The sequence below is a fragment of the Perognathus longimembris genome, chromosome 28 (genome assembly GCF_023159225.1).
Source record: "Perognathus longimembris pacificus isolate PPM17 chromosome 28, ASM2315922v1, whole genome shotgun sequence".
NCBI classification, from domain to species: Eukaryota; Metazoa; Chordata; class Mammalia; order Rodentia; family Heteromyidae; genus Perognathus; species Perognathus longimembris.
In genome coordinates this window covers 108,804,637-108,821,911 of record NC_063188.1, presented here as the reverse complement: position 1 = coordinate 108,821,911, position 17,275 = coordinate 108,804,637, and the positions used below count along the sequence as shown (strand labels likewise).

At 39.6% G+C, this 17,275-nt stretch overlaps 1 protein-coding gene and 1 non-coding gene across 6 annotated transcripts in view; both read right to left on the bottom strand.

Annotated features, from left to right (window-relative positions):
• Positions 1-17,275, bottom strand: part of Mid1 (midline 1) — a 306,714-nt gene that overhangs the window by 113,005 nt on the left and 176,434 nt on the right. The gene's annotated exons all lie outside the window — the stretch shown is intronic.
• Positions 15,770-15,876, bottom strand: LOC125344352. The gene has a single exon (XR_007209489.1). It is a non-coding gene; the product is annotated as a U6 spliceosomal RNA (small nuclear RNA).

Below are 17,275 nucleotides of genomic sequence, written 5' to 3'. Positions count from 1 at the left end.
GAGGGAGGGAGGGAGGGAAGGAGGGAGGGAGGGAGGGAAGGAGGGAGGGAGGGAGGGAGGGAAGAAAGAAAAAAAGAAAAAGAAAGAAGGAGGGAGGGAGGGAGGGGAAGAAGAGTTTGGGGGAAAATGAATATGTATGAGCAGCAAGTGTGAGATGAATGAAGCTGGGAGTTTCTGGTGCCTGACGCCTCCTGTTGCTGTCTTATTGACAATGATACAATGACAAAAAAAATCAGTATCTCCAAGTCAATCATTTCACTGGTTAGGCAAAGTTGCAAGTGTAGCTGGATCACAGATTTTCAAGCACGTCTCTTTTAGAATGATCCAGAAGGAAAATGACCAGCGAGACTGCTGTGTGGGAGAGCAAAGAGCCACAGGTCCAGCTGCGGCAAATGCCTCGGGCTGGGGGAGGTGCGCGGCGGAGCTTCGTCCAGGGAGGCAGGGAGCCAGGCAGCAGACGCGCGCAAGAGCCTTAGATAGCAAGCGGGCTCCTGAAAAGGAGTCACCTCTACCTATGAATTTTGAGCTCAAAACCAATATTGAGTCCAAGCATGGTGGCTCACGTCCATAAGCCTAGCTTTTCAGGAGGCGGGGTGGCTTGAAGACAGCTTGGGCAAGGAAAGTCCAAGAGACTCTGACTTCCAATTAAGTACAAAAAGCCAGAAGTAGAGCTTTGGCTCAAGTGGTAGGGACCCCATCTCAAGCCCTCCATTCTCTATTCTCTCTCTCTCTCTCTCTCTCCCTCTCTCCCTCTCTCCCCCCCCTCACATACACACACAATATTGAAGCTATTTGGAGGCCCAATACTTTTGCACAAATTGTGGGCAAATTTATAATCTTTGAGATTAAATCCACCAAAGCTATGAGGCTCCTAATGACTTTGTTTTCAGATAGATTTTCAGGGCAGGTTCAAGTTTGCCAGATTTGTCTTGAGATAGCCAATTATTTGTCCTTGCTATGTCATTAAGAGAAATCTTAAATGCAAACTGTAAAACACAACTATAAGACACTAATACCAAAATATCAGTTGTTATCAAAAGTTAGGGAGTTGGGGCTTAAAGACTTGGCTAATGGGTTTTTCTTGCTGATTCTTTCTTGGGTGCTAGTTTAAAACCTAAAGGAAAGCAATTCTATGTTAAGATTTTATCCATTCACTAGAACTCATCCTATTTTATTCTTCCATTGAATCAAACTTGTTAAGAAGCTAGCTTTTTCGGGCTGGGGATATAGCCTAGTGGCAAGAGTGCCTGCCTCGGATACATGAGGCCCTAGGTTCGATTCCCCAGCACCACATATACAGAAAACGGCCAGAAGCGGCGCTGTGGCTCAAGTGGCAGAGTGCTAGCCTTGAGCGGGAAGAGGCCAGGGACAGTGCTCAGGCCCTGAGTCCAAGGCCCAGGACTGGCCAAAAAAAAAAAAAAAAAAAAAAGCTAGCTTTTAAAATATAGGAAAAGGCAAATTTGAAAGGACTTAGTACTTGAAATGCAACGAAAACATTCACTTATAAAAATACCCAACTTCAAGAACAGTTAGCTTTTAAGTTGGCTATGTTACATTTAAGTAACATTATATTTATTTTAATAATCAATATGAATTCTGATCAACGAGCATCACCTAATTCTATGGGAAACAAGACTTTTGAAACATAGAAATGTTCATGTCTGCTTTCTCAGCAGGGAGGCAAGCCAGTTATCTCTTGTTATATAACTTCTTTAGCTTGTCATTATTTAAGACAACAGGGGCACTGGACTCGAGGCACAGTTCCAAATAATCACTTGCCAATTGTCTAAATCTCTTCTTTGCATTCCAAATTCTACCAAGTGACTCTCTTTTAAATGGATGCAAATATTTAGTTTCACTGCCATAGTCATTTTTCTTTCTTAGAATACAGACTGGAAACTCACTCATTCCTGGGGTGCTGGGCAAAGGGCACCAGCTGATGGCAGGAATGCTGGTGACTTCCCAGATGGTAGCTTTGTGTGCTCCAGCCATCGCCAGTTAACCTCCCTGTACAGGAGCTGCCAAAACATCACTGGTCGGAAGAAGAGCGCTCCAGTCTCCCCTCCGGCCCCTGCCTATCAGCATGCAGCAGCAATTCTTTGCATGGATGGTCTTCATCCTGATCCTGACTGGCAGCTCTGAGGATTAAACGCAGGTCCTTTGGAGCAGTAGCTTTATGCACATTAACCCCCTGGGGTGTTGAACTCCAAAACCTCTATTTTCTACCCCTGGGTCTACCCTGTATTTCACAAAACCCTAGTTAGCCACTGTGGTACACAGCTTTTCTTCCATTCTAGGCCCTCAAAAGAAAACAAAACAAAACACCAGACCCTACAACAATATGAAGGATATGGTAATGATTGAGGGTCTTTAGGGGTAGTGTGCAAATTCCAAGTTCTTTTAGAGCTGAAACTTGGGAACCCATTTTCTTCTTGATCATTAAGACTTTACATTCTCATCAGCAGAATCTTGCTTACAATAGCACAAATGACCATTTGCCTGAATGCAAACGGTGTGTGTGTGTGTGTGCGCGCGTGCACACACGCGCATGTGTGCGTGCGCATATTCATTAAAAAGAAGTCTCTCAAAACTGCTGAATAAAAATCAAGTCTAGTATTTTCTTTATCAGGCAAAATTTCTGGCTTCATGAACTATATGGGGGTGGGGGGGCAAGACCATCTGGCCTGCTACTTGAGAGCTTGTTCTTCTCACTTACTGGTTTCCTTATCAAGATATTATCACTTTATAGAGGAATTATTTCTACCGTGGCCCCTGGTGCATTTCCTAGTGTGTACTACTTTCATGAAGTGCAAGGACAGTATTGCTTCATATCAAAGAAAATGACTTCGTTCTAAATAGAAAAGGGGAAATGACTGCAAAGAGGAAGATAGAACTTAGATCATAATGAAAGCATTCACAACTCGTGTCTTTAAACACCTGTCTGCACATGTATATCTTCTTCTCCCTCTTTCCATATACACATATATGTGCAATAATAAGAAATATCCAAAATTAAAAACAAAACACTGCTGCCCAGCCTGTTCAAGATGATTACTATACCAAATATCCACTAAGAATTGTCAGAAAATGGAATTAACTTCCATGTGGGAACCAAGATAACAATGAAAGTACAGTGAAACCTCACTTAATTGAAATTCTCTAGAAATGTGAGAGTTCCGGTTAATTTAATTTTCTGGTTAAGTGAACCTCAAATAGGAACCTTTAAAAAAAAGTCCTCATTGAAATGCTTCTAAAATGCTCGAATCAATCCACTTCACTTGCATAACTTCAAGCCATGTGCTAGATCTGATTAAAAAGTTCTTGGGTAATCCCAAATCTTATTGTTCCTTGAGATCATCATTATAAAGATCACTTAAAATTTGATCATACACAGAGATTTAGGATAGTTTTAAATACCCTATTAGAAAGCTGTGAATAATAAATAGGTTTCATTTTCTCAATAATCTGGCTGCAGCGAGGCTTTTGTGTGTTTACATGCTAAATAAAGGTATTTGATAAAAATTCCTTCTTCTCTACTTGATGTTCAAAATAGGGAAATTATCTCTGACAGTATTGGGATTTGAACTCAGGCCCTCATGCTCTTGCTTGGCTTTCTTGTACACAGCTGGCATTCTACCACTTGACTGACGCTTCCAGTCTGGCTTTTTACTGGTTAATTGGAAATGGAATCTAATGTACTTTTCTGCTTAGGCTGTTTTATAACTCAATCATCCAAGTTTCAGCCTCCTGAGTAGCTAAGATTACAGGTGTGAACTGTCAGTACCTGGCTAAAAGTGAGTAATTTTAATGTTGTAATTCGAATCAATTTTATTAGCACAAATTAAATACATATGTATTAATACATACACATATATGCACCTAGTGTTTTAACTATATGTACTGTGTATATACATATATATGCACATAAACAATATTTTATCTATATGTACTTGCTGAGTGGGGTTTCCTGGTGGAACATAATTGGTGGGGCAAGACTGGTTCTAAATATCCTTTCACAGTGCAGTGACAACAAGACCAGCTCTTGCTTAGACTTCCCATTCCAATACCGTGTTGAATCAAATTGTCAAGAAAAACAGATACTAGATTCCTATCAGGTGTCTTATCCTTTGTTGAAGATTATTATAGAGGAAATCCCTGACAGTGTAAGGTAGAAGACTAGAAAAATGCAGCTGACATCATACCCCACTCTACAACTCCAAATAGTTTGTATTATACATGGAAAGATAGGAGTGGGCCTCTGTCTTGAAATGCACCTGCCATGTCTCCTTCCCTATGTCTGCCTCTCTACCTCTTTTCCTCTGTCTTATTCATATAAATTCAAGGTAGGCATCAGTGGTTCACATCTATAATCCTAGCTACTCAGGGGGCTGAGATCTGAGCATCACATTTCCCAGGAGCCTGGGAAGGAAAATCCATAAGACTCTTGTCTCCAATTAATCACCAGGAAACTAGAGTGAAAGAGCTCAGGGACAATGCCAAGGATCTGAGTTCAATTCCCAGGACCAGCACACACACACACACAAAAGAAACACTGATTTAATGAAATTAGTATGTTAGGAAAGTAGTGATTTCTTGGCAAAATAAAGAAGGCATAAACATACCCATCATCCAAATGGCTGCCATGTAATATGATCTACATAAGCCTTTTTTGAATTTCTTGTTTTGGACTAGTCTTTCATATAAACCTAGTGAGCATTTTTAGTACATATAATTTGTTATATGTTTTATATAAATTGACACTAATCCCTAGCCAGAGCCTAAGTGGTAGGGATCATTTCTCCCATTCTGCGGAGGAGTAAACTGAGCTGGCCCATGGTCATACAGATGGCCTGTGGCATAGTCCAGTTTAGAAGCTGGGCTTTGAAGACTCTTATAAGGATATTTTTAAGAGTCATAAAGCGGGGCTGGGGATATGGCCTAGTGGCAAGAGTGCTTGCCTTGTATACATGAGGCCCTGGGTTCGATTCCCCAGCACCACATATACAGAAAACGGCCAGAAGTGGCACTGTGGCTCAAGTGGCAGAGTGCTAGCCTTGAGCAAGAAGAAGCCAGGGACAGTGCTCAGGCCCTGAGTCCAAGGCCCAGGACTGGCCAAAAAAAAAGCATGTTGTAGCTATGTTGTCAATGACTCTGAAATTTCTGGTATACAAATTTAAAGAACATTTGGCCTCCGGATTCTGGTGACACTTCTAATTTAAAAAGACTACAGTTCAGCACTGATCAATTGTCCCTTCTTCGCCAGGAACCATTCAGGAATTTTACATGCTAAGCACTGCTTCTTTTCCTTAGAAGGATGGCCATCTGGATCATATTGGCAAGTGGGTTCTTTAAACCTGAGGGGAAATTAGGAGAAAAGCCTAAGACTGGGTTATTTCCACAAGTCCCCTCATAGATATTCCCCCTGAGTATGTTTGCAGTTTTATAACTAGCTTCTCACCCATTTTTTCCAATTGAGGAACAATGGCTTGTGACCTCCCAGTTAGCAAGTTCACGGGAGAAATATATCAGTTATAATTAATGTTTACTAGAGTAAATGTAAATATTTAAAAACACACCCCGTTCCAAGCACATGTGATTTCCATTTCATTCTACGAAACACTCAAAATCCACTTGTCCACCCCATTAATTACAACCTGCTCTCAGCCCTGACCTGTACATAATTCCTCCTGACGGAAATTGGAACAAGGCGCTCAGAATGGAAGCAGCCTACATCCCAACTAGGTTACAAAATGTCAAGTTCCCAAGTCTCTCAAAAAGTGTAACCTGACGTTTTTCTAAGATTAGAGACAGTTTATGAAGTTAAAAAAAGGGCTTAAGGACTCATCACAGTTAAGCCCTACAGTAACTCCTGAAATCTCCAAAGTAAACAGGACTAAAGGGGCCCTGGAAACCCCAGAGCCCTGGAAGAAGAGAAGGAGTGAACAGTCTCTAGTAGTTTCTCTTCAGAAAATAATGTACAAGCATTCAACCAGAATTAAGAAGAATGCAACAATAAACTTAGAGGCTTGAAGCCCTCTAGAGATCGGCAGGAGTCATGAATGGGCCATGTAAGAGAGTTCTTTTGCTGCACATGAATGAGTTTGCCTTGCTCATTCATCTTAAATGTTGAAGGCAAGAAAAGGAGGTGTGGCTAACATTTTAATAGTACTCTTCTTGACATGAAGTGTAATACATATTCATTTGTCACATTTCCCAAAAGCAACTCACCTGGAAAATGATCTAGCCACTCACTAAAAAGCAGCATTTCATGGAGTGATCTTTTGAGACATTTTTCTATACATGTTAGCCACAAAAAATGGGATCATACTTTATATTCTGTTGGGTGAGTTATTAGTTTAAATATATTGGATTTTTTTTATGTTCAAAGATTCTTCTGACTTTCAAGATTAATCATAAGTACCTTTTAGTACAACTGAAGTATTACGGTATTATGCCAAATCAAATAGACCATACAAGCCAAAGATTTACAAAGTACTTAAGTATGAATACTTTTTCTTCCATTACAACATATACTGTCAATAGGGGTAATGCTGTCCCCCAAGAGGTACATAACCAGCTCTTAACGGCAAATAATCTTACTCTCTTTATATACAAAACACAGATATATGAAGAAAATAGATGTGCAGTTTAGCTGTATTAAAATTTCATGGGAGTAGAACTGGAAAAGCTTTGAAATTGTCCCTTAGGAGTGGAACAGGTAATGAGATTGGTATGAATCATGGCACTATAGCACCAGACTCACTAGGATTTGAGCTAAGAGGCATGTGTTAGCTGAAAGTGTGTTTGGGGGCTCAGTGAGTCTGCATTCTCAGTACTTCCCAGCTTTGGCTTTGTGCTGCCCTCTTCTGCTGGTTCCCCAAAGCCTTCAGTTGCCCTAAACAGGACCATCCAACCAGGGCCTCTTGTCTCTCAAGGAGACGACGTGCCAAAGTGAGTGAATTTCACTGTAGGAGTAAGCCAGGGTGTGAGGAGGAAAAGCCACACACACAGTTCCTCCTGTGTCCTATAGCCAACTATCCACAAAGCTGAGTTCACAGGTCACACAGTTCATAAGGGAGAATCACCTTCTGTCGCAGGCAAGCTTCCTAAAACAAAGACCAAAGATGTCCTGGAATCTGTAAATATAATGACCTATCACTTTCTGAATTCTGTTGAGTCACAAGTGCACAAATGATACAGAAATTGAGATGGTCCAAATGATCATATGAGGCTTCCAGCTGAAAGGTTGTTTATTGGTTTGGGTTTTTGTTTTTATTTTTTGGTCCTTGGTGGCAGAAGTATTTAGAGACACTACTGTTGCTGCTGTGAGGATGGAAATGGCCACATAAGAAGGAATGCAGATGACTCCAGGAAGAAAGACTGGGCCCCAGTTGACAGCCAAACTCACCACCGCAAGAAAATGAATTCAGCCCACACCCAGAATGAGCCTGGCAGCAGACTCTTTCCCAGAGCATTAAGATAAGAGCCGATTCTTGCTGACAGCTTGATTTCAGCTTTGTATGACCCTGAGCACAGAACAGAGGCCACCCCTCAGAACCATGAGGGAATATACATTTGTGGTCATTTCTTACACAGCAACAGTAAATGAATACATCTTCATTTCTCTATAGCTACCCCTGACAATGTCTGTCTCCTAGGACATAAACCCTAATCAATGGCAATCAGTTCAAGGAAAAGTGTCCACTCTTGGGCCCCTGACTGACTTTAATCTTTCTAGAATCTTTCTAGAACCCTACTAAACAAGTCCTAGCTCAACTTCTGGCTAGGAAAATTGTAATGGGTGTTCTACTTAGTGATTAATTTCTTGGAGATCTTCAACTTTCTACTACCTGGTTTGCTCTGTTAGTGCTTTCAGCTTATATATCAATCTAGAATATTTTACTCAGGTTGCCTCTTTTTTGCTTAAAACTTTTCTATGACTAGAACATTCAATCCAACCCTCCAAATCTCCCCGGTCCCCATCTTATAATGGATTGGTCAATAATGATAAGTAGAAGTCTGAGCATCTTTTATGTCTGAATTTTCCTAAATTTTCAATTGGAAAAATGTAAGCAGTAATTAGTGAAGCTGATGTCATGGAAAGAGAAGGGAGGTGATTAGAAATAGACCTTTGATGGGCTGGGAATATGGCCTAGTGGCAAGAGTGCTTGCCCTTGTATACATGAAGCCCTAGGTTCCATTCCTCAGCACCACATATATAGAAAAGGCCAGAAGTGGCGCTGTGGCTCAAGTGGCAGAGTGCTAGCCTTGAACAAAAAGAAGTCAGGACAGTGCTCAGGCCCTGAGTCCAAGCCCCATGATTGGCTAAAAAGAAAAAGAAAAAAAGAGAAATAGGCCTTTGTTGAATTTGAAATTGCCTGTATCTTTTAACGTCTCACTCTACTCATTTGTGAAGGATAATAGTAATATAACTCAGGCAGCTGAAAGGACAAAAATGTTAAAAGTCCACTACAAAACCAGTACATACAAGTCACTGTGGGGATTGTAAGACTCATTTGCATGAAATAGGGTTTTTTTTTATGTCAGTTGTGGGTCTTGAACTCAGAGCCTGGGTGCTGTCCCTGCACTTCTTTGTGCTCAAAGCTAGTGCTCTACCACTTGAGAGCCATGGGGCCACTTCTGGCTTCTGAGGAGTTAATTGGAGATAAGAGTCTCCTGAGGACTTTTCTGCCCAGGCTGTCTTCGAACCGTGATCCTCAGGTCTTGGCCTCCTGAGTAGCTAGGATTACAAGTGTGAACCACCAGCGCCTGGCTTGCATGAAATACTTTTAACTTTTCAGAGAAAACATTCTAACCTCTTTATCTCTCCTATTTTCATTACAACAGAGTTGTCATTAACTCCTTTGAAGGCAGACATTAGCCTTGGTGTTTAGAGTATTTCATATATAGAAAAACATCAGTTAATATTAGAATGCTATACCCATTTTGTGAGCAAGAAAGAAAAGTTTTAGGGTTAGGAAGAAAATTCTGCAGTTGCCGTATTTGTAGGTTATTCTGCAGGGTTTACTGTAAAGATGAGTACATTGGAAGCCCCAAGAAGCCAGGTTCATATTTAATTTCTCATGAATATCTAAAGGATCTGAGATCTGTGTCTTCAATAATTCCTTACCTAATTAACCCACTTGTGCATGCATTGAAAAGTCAAAGAAAAAAGCTATGCCATAAACTGTGGTGAGCTCAACATTTGATATTTTCCCGATTTCTCTGAATTTTTCTTCAAATAATTGAGCATAACATTTTCCTCTACAAGGAACAAGATGGATATTTGAAGGTTGAGGAGACTGGGACAAATACTTTCCCAAATCCCCAGATTCTTCAACTTCTGACCTGTGCTTAAAAATAAACCCAGAGGCAATATAAAATAACCACCAGGTTTCCCAAGTTTTCTTCCTTCTGCATTTCTGGCTCATTACTCAGGAAGCATTGCCAGAGTCTTAGTGGCTGAGTGGCCTGGGAGCCATCTTAACACCTACTGTGCCTACAGCCTGGTCTTTCATTTCCAGATTTAAGAGACTTGTTCCCTTGAAGAGCTTCTTTTCTGTTAAATTACTTGTCATTAAAATAACAATGGATGCACACCATAGCCAAATTAAAGATCATCATTCTGGAATTGTATCAAATGCAGATACAGTATAAAGAAGCACAGTTGATCTTTTTGTTAATGTGAACTTAATGAATAACTTTGCTGTTAAAAATTCTGCAGCCAAGGGCAATGAGAAATTCCCATGGCTTTACAATCCACAGCCTTGCAATTTCTTAATGGGCAAAGTTCAAGATATTCATAGCTTCCTTGACTTAAAAATTTCAGGAAAAAAATGACACAAGGTAGCATTATTATACACAGAATACTTGTTTTCAAAGTTTCTATTAACCAATTCTTCATAATTTGCTAAAAAAATGTGACTGTTCAAATCTGACCTCCAAATAGCTTAGCCTTTAAATATAATGTAACATTATTGTTTTCCCTTGTGTACTGGCTTAAGGAATCTAACAGACTTCCCCCAAAATGTGCTGATTAGTACAGTCTCTAAGTCATTGGTCTAGAGCAGAGTCTGCAAACCGGCGCATAGACAGCTAGTTAGTGTGCCAAACCCAACGAGGCGGAGGCCTGTTTTAGTGTGATCCATAAGCTTAGAATGTTTCTTACATTTAAAAGTGATTTTTCTCAGAAGAATTACATGAACAAGAAATGTCAGTGTCCATAAACATCCATTATTGAGAACATGGCTATGTCCCATACTTTATAACTGAGCTACAGAGTTTGGCAGCAACTGCAAAGGCCAAAGTATTTATTAACTGATGTTTTGTGAACGAGGGTGCTAACTTCAGCCTAGATCATGTGGTGTGTGTCATTTAAAAAAATGGTATAAACAGTTCTATAAGCTGTCCCCTAATACAAGGGGGTAACCCATAGACCTTGGAGGTGACAAGGTCCTGTTTTGAATGTCTCCCATCCCCACTCATGTCTGTCTCTGTCTCTGATTCTCTCTCATTCACACACACAGCATTAGCATGCATATTTTTATTAACTATTGGGAATAGGGATGGAGGGAAGTGCCTAATATCTGAACCCACTCTTATCTCCTAAGGTTGTGAGGATATTTGGTTTATTATCTTTATAGACATGGAATAAGAGTATTTGACTTTAGGGTACAAATCTTCATGAAAATGAAGCATGGGGTTCTTAAAAAATTTTAAACCATATTGAGATGTAAGCCACAAATAGCTCATAAACACTCCTTTTGAGGATACAATGCAATGTTTTTTTTAGTAATTTCAGAATTGTGTAACCATCACCATAATTTAATTCCAAAACATTTTCACCACCCCATTAGCAGTCACTCCCCACTCTCTTCTCACTCAGCCCCTGGCAACTACTAATCTTTCTGTCTCTATGGATGTCTTTTCTGCACATTTCACATAAATGGATCATACACTATGTGGCCCTTTGTGACTGGCTTCTCTCACCTTGCAGAATACGTTTTTAAGCCTCTTAACTTCTCACAATGCCCTGAGTTCAGAAATAACTGATGAAACCATCATTTGAAAAGTGATGGTTCAAGATCCTGTGGGTTTTTCAAAATGCTGACAAAAAGTCCACATATATTTTTCTTCTTGTCCAGAGAGTTGCCTAAGAATCTGGGCATGTCACTTGGGGCCATCATTCTGCCATATATGACGTTGTATTATTCACCCAACAAATATTTATAGAGCAGATGCCAAGGGCTGTACAAGGTGAGGAATAAGCCATGCCGCCTCTGAGTTTCAGGTCTAATAAACTCACCATGACGTTTCTTTTCGTTAGATACTATTTTGGTTTGTCAGCCCTTGAACATGGTCTAATACTGCTAGCATGTTGAATTCATTTACCAGAGTTTGACTCTTCTATATGAAAAGGATTTAGTCTTTTAATGAAAATTCTGAAGATGTCTAAAATTAAATGTTGTCTTCAACTTTCCAACACTCTGAAGAAAACTGATTTCCAACCTTCTTTTTCTATATTTTTGATCACATTTTCTCCTCTTCTACTCTAGGATTCCTCTATTTAATCAATATGTTGAGTCCTATAACATATAATACAACAATACTGCACTATTCATGGGGTAGCAAAACAAGCACAGAAAAACACCACAATTTCTGTCCTCGTTTTTCCTTTGGTATCTAGATGCTTGTCATCATGATTTTTCCCCACTAGCAAAGGCTCAGTGCAGAAAGGAGGTAGGCAAAAATCTCTGTAATCCAGATAGAATGGCTGCAATAGTAGCTTTCAGATCACTGGCTATTAGAAACTGAGTGCTGTCTTTCTTCCAATCACATGAGTCTGTTTCTCTCCTGGACAGATCTTTTTAGTGTTCAACATTTGTACTTACTAACATTGCTTGATCCTGAAGGATAGGATCAAAATTAAACACATCTGGGCATATTTAGCCTGGAAAAATGCCCCAAGAAGGCCGTGTTAGCTTGTCTGTGAAGGGCCTTCACAGAGCAGAATAACTTCACATGCTCTTTATTGGGTAGGGATGGCCACAGATTTCATCAAAGGGAGAATATTGTCCCTTCTTGTCCATCTGTGGAATGGGGCTCCTAAGACTCCCCTGTGGGCCTAGCCTTCCTGGGTGATCATTAGAAAGGGGTTGGGAACACTATGGTAAGAATTCAAACAGGACAAGTTTCATAAAAATGAAAATGAACTGAAGAGCCAGACGTCAGTGGCTCCAGCTTGTAATCCTAGCTACTCAGGAAGCTGAGAGATGAGGATCACCGCAAAAAGCCAGAAGCAGAGCTGTGGCGTGAGTGGTAGAGCACTAGCATTGAGCACAAGAAGCTGAAGGAGAGCACCCATACCCTTGGTGCAGGCTCCAGGACTAGCTTTTTGCTGGTAAAAGGACAGAGTCTTAGGGACTTTTCTGCCCTGGCTGACTTCAAACCATGATCCTCCTAAGTAGCTAGGATTACATGCATAAGTCACCTGCACCCAGCTAAATAACTATAGATCCTTAAGTGTGTAATATGCCCAGACTTGCTCGATCATTTGGCAAGAATGTCAGGATAAAACCTCAAGTATTTAAAACACAAAGCAGTGTACATGTTTTAGAAGGCAAATCACGAACCATGGGGAAGAACTTGGACACTAGTTATAAAGAACACAATATTTTGTGTTCCCCATTGTTTTTTGGCAAACTTATCATAAGCTATCTTTGTTACTTGAAATTACATTTTCTACCTTTGATTCAAAGTTAACATCTCAAGACATGCCTGGTGTTGATGGCTCATACCTGTAATCCTCCCAGCTACTCAGGAAGCTGAGGTCTGAGGATCACATTTCAAAACCAGCTCAGGCCATAAATAGCACTGTGGCCCAAGGCAGAACACTAGCCTTGAGTAAAAAAGCTCAGGGACAGTGTTCAGGCCCTTAGTTCAATCCCAGGACAAGCACACACACAAGAAAATTTCTCTGTGCAATCCTATAAACAAGGGAAGATCAGTTTCTTGACTTAGTATCATGTTTCTTCCAAAACCTTTTCGCAATATAATCTACAATCCCTTTGGATAGTTTTTAAATGGAGTCAAGCACTTTAAAAAATACTTTGAGTATTATTTGTCATGCTATAAAATTAATACGTTTACAAATGTATTCTATTATGGTAGGGGAGAGGTCACTCTGCATTACAGTGTATTTTTATAATATTTTTATTAAACTCCTACAGTCCCAAGAGGCTTTGCTGCCACTTGAGTTTAGTTAGCTAGGATCGTAAATACATGAACACTTCAAAGCAAATCACCTAAAGCTAGCAATACTTCCATGCAGTTTATAAATCTCTACTTCCGAAGGGGAAAAAAATGCTTCATTCTCAATTGCCTTGGCATTCCTGGGAGATTCAAATTACAATACAACTCTATGGCATATGTGAGACAGAGTCTAATAGTTAATGATAACTACTGTCTGAACCTTGAAGTACATGGCTGCAATTACTAATGAGTTAGGCACTGGTGGCTCACCCCTGTAATCCTAGCTACTCAACAGGCTGAAATCTAAGGAAGACAGTTCAAAGCTAGGCAAGGCAGGAAAGTTATGTGACTCTTGTTTCCAATTAACCAGCAAAAAGCTGGATGTAGAGCTGTGGCTCAAGTGGTAGAGCACCAAACTTGAGCAAAAACACTAAGGGACAGTGCTTAGGCCCTGAGTTTAATCCCTAGTAGAAGCAAACACACACACACACACACACACACACACACACACACACACACACACACACATTCTGCTACTAATGAAATAAGTTTAATTTTACAACCAAAGACATAGGAGTTTGCCTCTGTGGTAAACATAATTAGCAGTCAAGAAGCCCAGGGTTCAATCCCTAGCATCAGGAGATAAAACAATTACAACTGATAACTGGAATACTGTTTTTCATGAAGTTATCATTTATTCTTCTTTCAAGTAATGTAATTTGTATGCAAATATAAGACACACATTTTAATTCTAACACTGCTTATAATATTTCAATAATGATTTTCAATCTGTTTAAATTCCAAGATAGAAATACATTGATAATATATCAAATATAATAAATGTAAAAATGTTAGTTTTGGACTATCAAAAAGTACAGGCTTTTCTACAGTTTATATAATTGTTGTTAACATATAAGTATACTTTAAATCTTAAGACACTATCATTTTCTCTTGCCTGTTGTAGAATTCTTTAAATGTCTGTTAAAAGTTCTTCTCTTAGAACTATACAATTACACTAAATCAGAAGAAAATCCAAGAGTCATGCAAATTTCTCCATAAAATTCTGCATGCATGCATAGATATGCCCTATTTTGTGAGGCATTTTGTTACCCATTAAATTTAATACCTGTCAACATAATATCCAATAGAAGCAATATCAACACAAAAGTAAAGCCTGCTTAGTTTTGTTGTTAAATGTCTATGTTAAAATTTTATTTTACAGGGTTGGGAATATGGACTAGTGGCAAGAGTGCTTGCCTCCTCCTCTGGGTTTGATTCCCCACCTCCACATATATGAAAAACGGCCAGAAGTGGCGCTGTGGCTCAGGTGGCAGAGTGCTAGCCTTGAGCAAAAAGAAGCCAGGGACAGTGCTCAAGCCCTGAGTTCAAGGCCCAGGACTGGCCAAAAAAAAAAAAAAAGAAAGAAAGAAAGAATTTATTTTACAAAATGAAACAGAACCTCTTTAAATAAACAAAGGCTGATCTCTTTTGGCATTTAATAATGTACAAAAACAAATTTAAAGAAGTAGCTAGGTGGATACTGAAACCTGCCCCCTGGTGGTGAGGAGATTATGATCTAGAGCCTGGGGACTCTCAAGGGGGAGAGGGGTTACTTTGTCCCCTCAGTGGACATTTATTAATGTCTTTAGACATTTTTGCCTGGTATACTTTGGAGGTAGGAATACTACTGGTATCTGGTGGGTGGAGGCCAAGGATGCTGAACAGCCCCACAAAGAACTATTAAAACAAATATCAATAAATAGTTCTAAAGTTGAGTGGTCCTGTCATGGAATAACATAGAATGGATGTTAGAAACATTTGGGATTCAAGCCTAAGAGTGTATGTTGACTGACAGAGGACACAGATGATGGCTCTCTATAGCATATACATTTGCAAATGCAAAGGAATAGTTGGGGAAAAGGGAGAATTAAATAATCTGGGCAATTTTCCCTAATTTGTAATACACCTATTCTCAAAAGATAACGTGATACAGGTGGGGGTCACCCATGTCTTATGCAAATATCACTTTTCTGTGTTTCTAAGTATAATTGAAGACCAGTGTAATGTTTAAAGATACATTTTATACAGCAGGGCTAGTTCATCATGTCTGTGTGTGTGTGCGCGTGAGCGTGCTTGTGCACATGTATACACACACACACACACCCCAGTCGAGGGGCTTGAACTGAGGGCCTGGGTCCTGTTCCTGAGCTTTTGTGCTCAAGGCTAGTGCTCTACCTCTTGAGATAGAGCTCCACTTCTGGATTTTTTGGTGGTTTATTGGAGATAAGGGTATCATGACTTCCCTTTCCAGGCTGGCTTCAAACTATGATCCTTAGATCTCAGCCTCCCGAGTAAGCTAGGATTTACAGGCATGAGCTGGACTACTAGCTCATCTTTTGCTCTTTGGTTCAAATAAAGACCTACCAATCATGGTATTTTGAATAGTGTATTCCTCTACCAAAGTAGACCCATTTGGATGTGCTCATTGAACACACCTATACTAGATTATCAAGCATCTTCACTTTTTTTTAGCTTCATGAATTTGTGGGTCATCCTTGCACAGGGACCATGCTAATCTTCTCTGTATCATTCCAATTTTAATATATGTGCTGCCGAAGTGGGCACTTCACCTTTTAAAATGCAATGCAAATGGTATTTCACCACATAGTACCAAAATGGTTAAAATAAAGAGAACACAAGATCAGATGCCAGGAGGGATGAGGAAACAGAGTCACTAGTATATTGCTACTGGGAATGTAAAGTATTTCCATCACTACTGAACAGTTTTAGCAATTCGGTACAAAGCTAAATACAATGCAGCAACTCAAATTCTAAGCATTTATCCCCAAGAAATAATAATGGCCACACAAATACTCCTATCAATTCTATTTGTTACAGCCTCAAACTAAAAGCCACCAATCATTCAAATGGCAAATAGCCAAACTGTGGCACATCTGTACCATATAATGCTACAACGGCAAAAGATAGGCAAATAGCCATTGATATATGCAACAAGTTGAATGAATCTTCAGGAAATTATGTTGAATAAAATAAATGCCAATTTCAAAAAAGGCGATACAACCAGACACTGATGGCTCACGCCTCTCATCCTAGCTACTCAGGAGTCTGAGATCTGAGGATCACGGTTCAAAGGCAGCGGGCAGACTCATTTCCAATTAACCACCCCAAAAGCAGAGTGAAGCTGTGGCTCAAAGTGGTAGAGTACTAGCTTTGAGCACAAAAGCTCAGGGAGAGTGCCCAAGCCCTGAGTTCAAGTACCATGACTGACAAAAAAGACTATACAATATACAATACATTTATACAATATTCTTTACAAGGTATTCTACTACAAGGTAGTAGTCTGATAGCTAGTGGTGGTAGAGTGCCACTTTAAAATGTGCAAGTGTATGGTTTCAGTCCTCAGGCCCAAATACACACACAGACAGGCACATGCGCTCACACACACACACACACACACGTTCATGTCTTCATATAGGTGTCAATCCTCAACTCCAAATATGTTTACACACATATATCAGTCCCCAGTTCCATATCTGTCTGTCTATCATCTATCTACCTATCTACACAAATACACATATATACATAGAAACATTCATACATATATACACTATGTGTAAATGAATAAATGAATGAATAAAAGTGGCAAAAAGATTATTGAATTTCTGAGATTAGGAAAGGAATATAAAGAAAGGTGAAGGGTACAAGTTTCCTTCCCCTATATTTTTCTTTTTTTTAAATTAAAGTTTCTAACATTTAGCAACCCTATGCTATTCCCTGGTTCCAAAACTGCATATAATCTGGGAGTTGAGAATAAACTTGGCTGCAGTCTTGAGTTACAATCTCGAGGTGCAGACCTCCTGAAACCCCCCCAAAAAAAATAAAAAAATAAAGTTTCTAACAACATATAATTAGGTCAAAATTTAAAAATTAAAAATATGTATGTACCAACAGGATCCTAAAAACAACACTATCAAAGCAGTCATATCTACAATTGTGAGTTGAC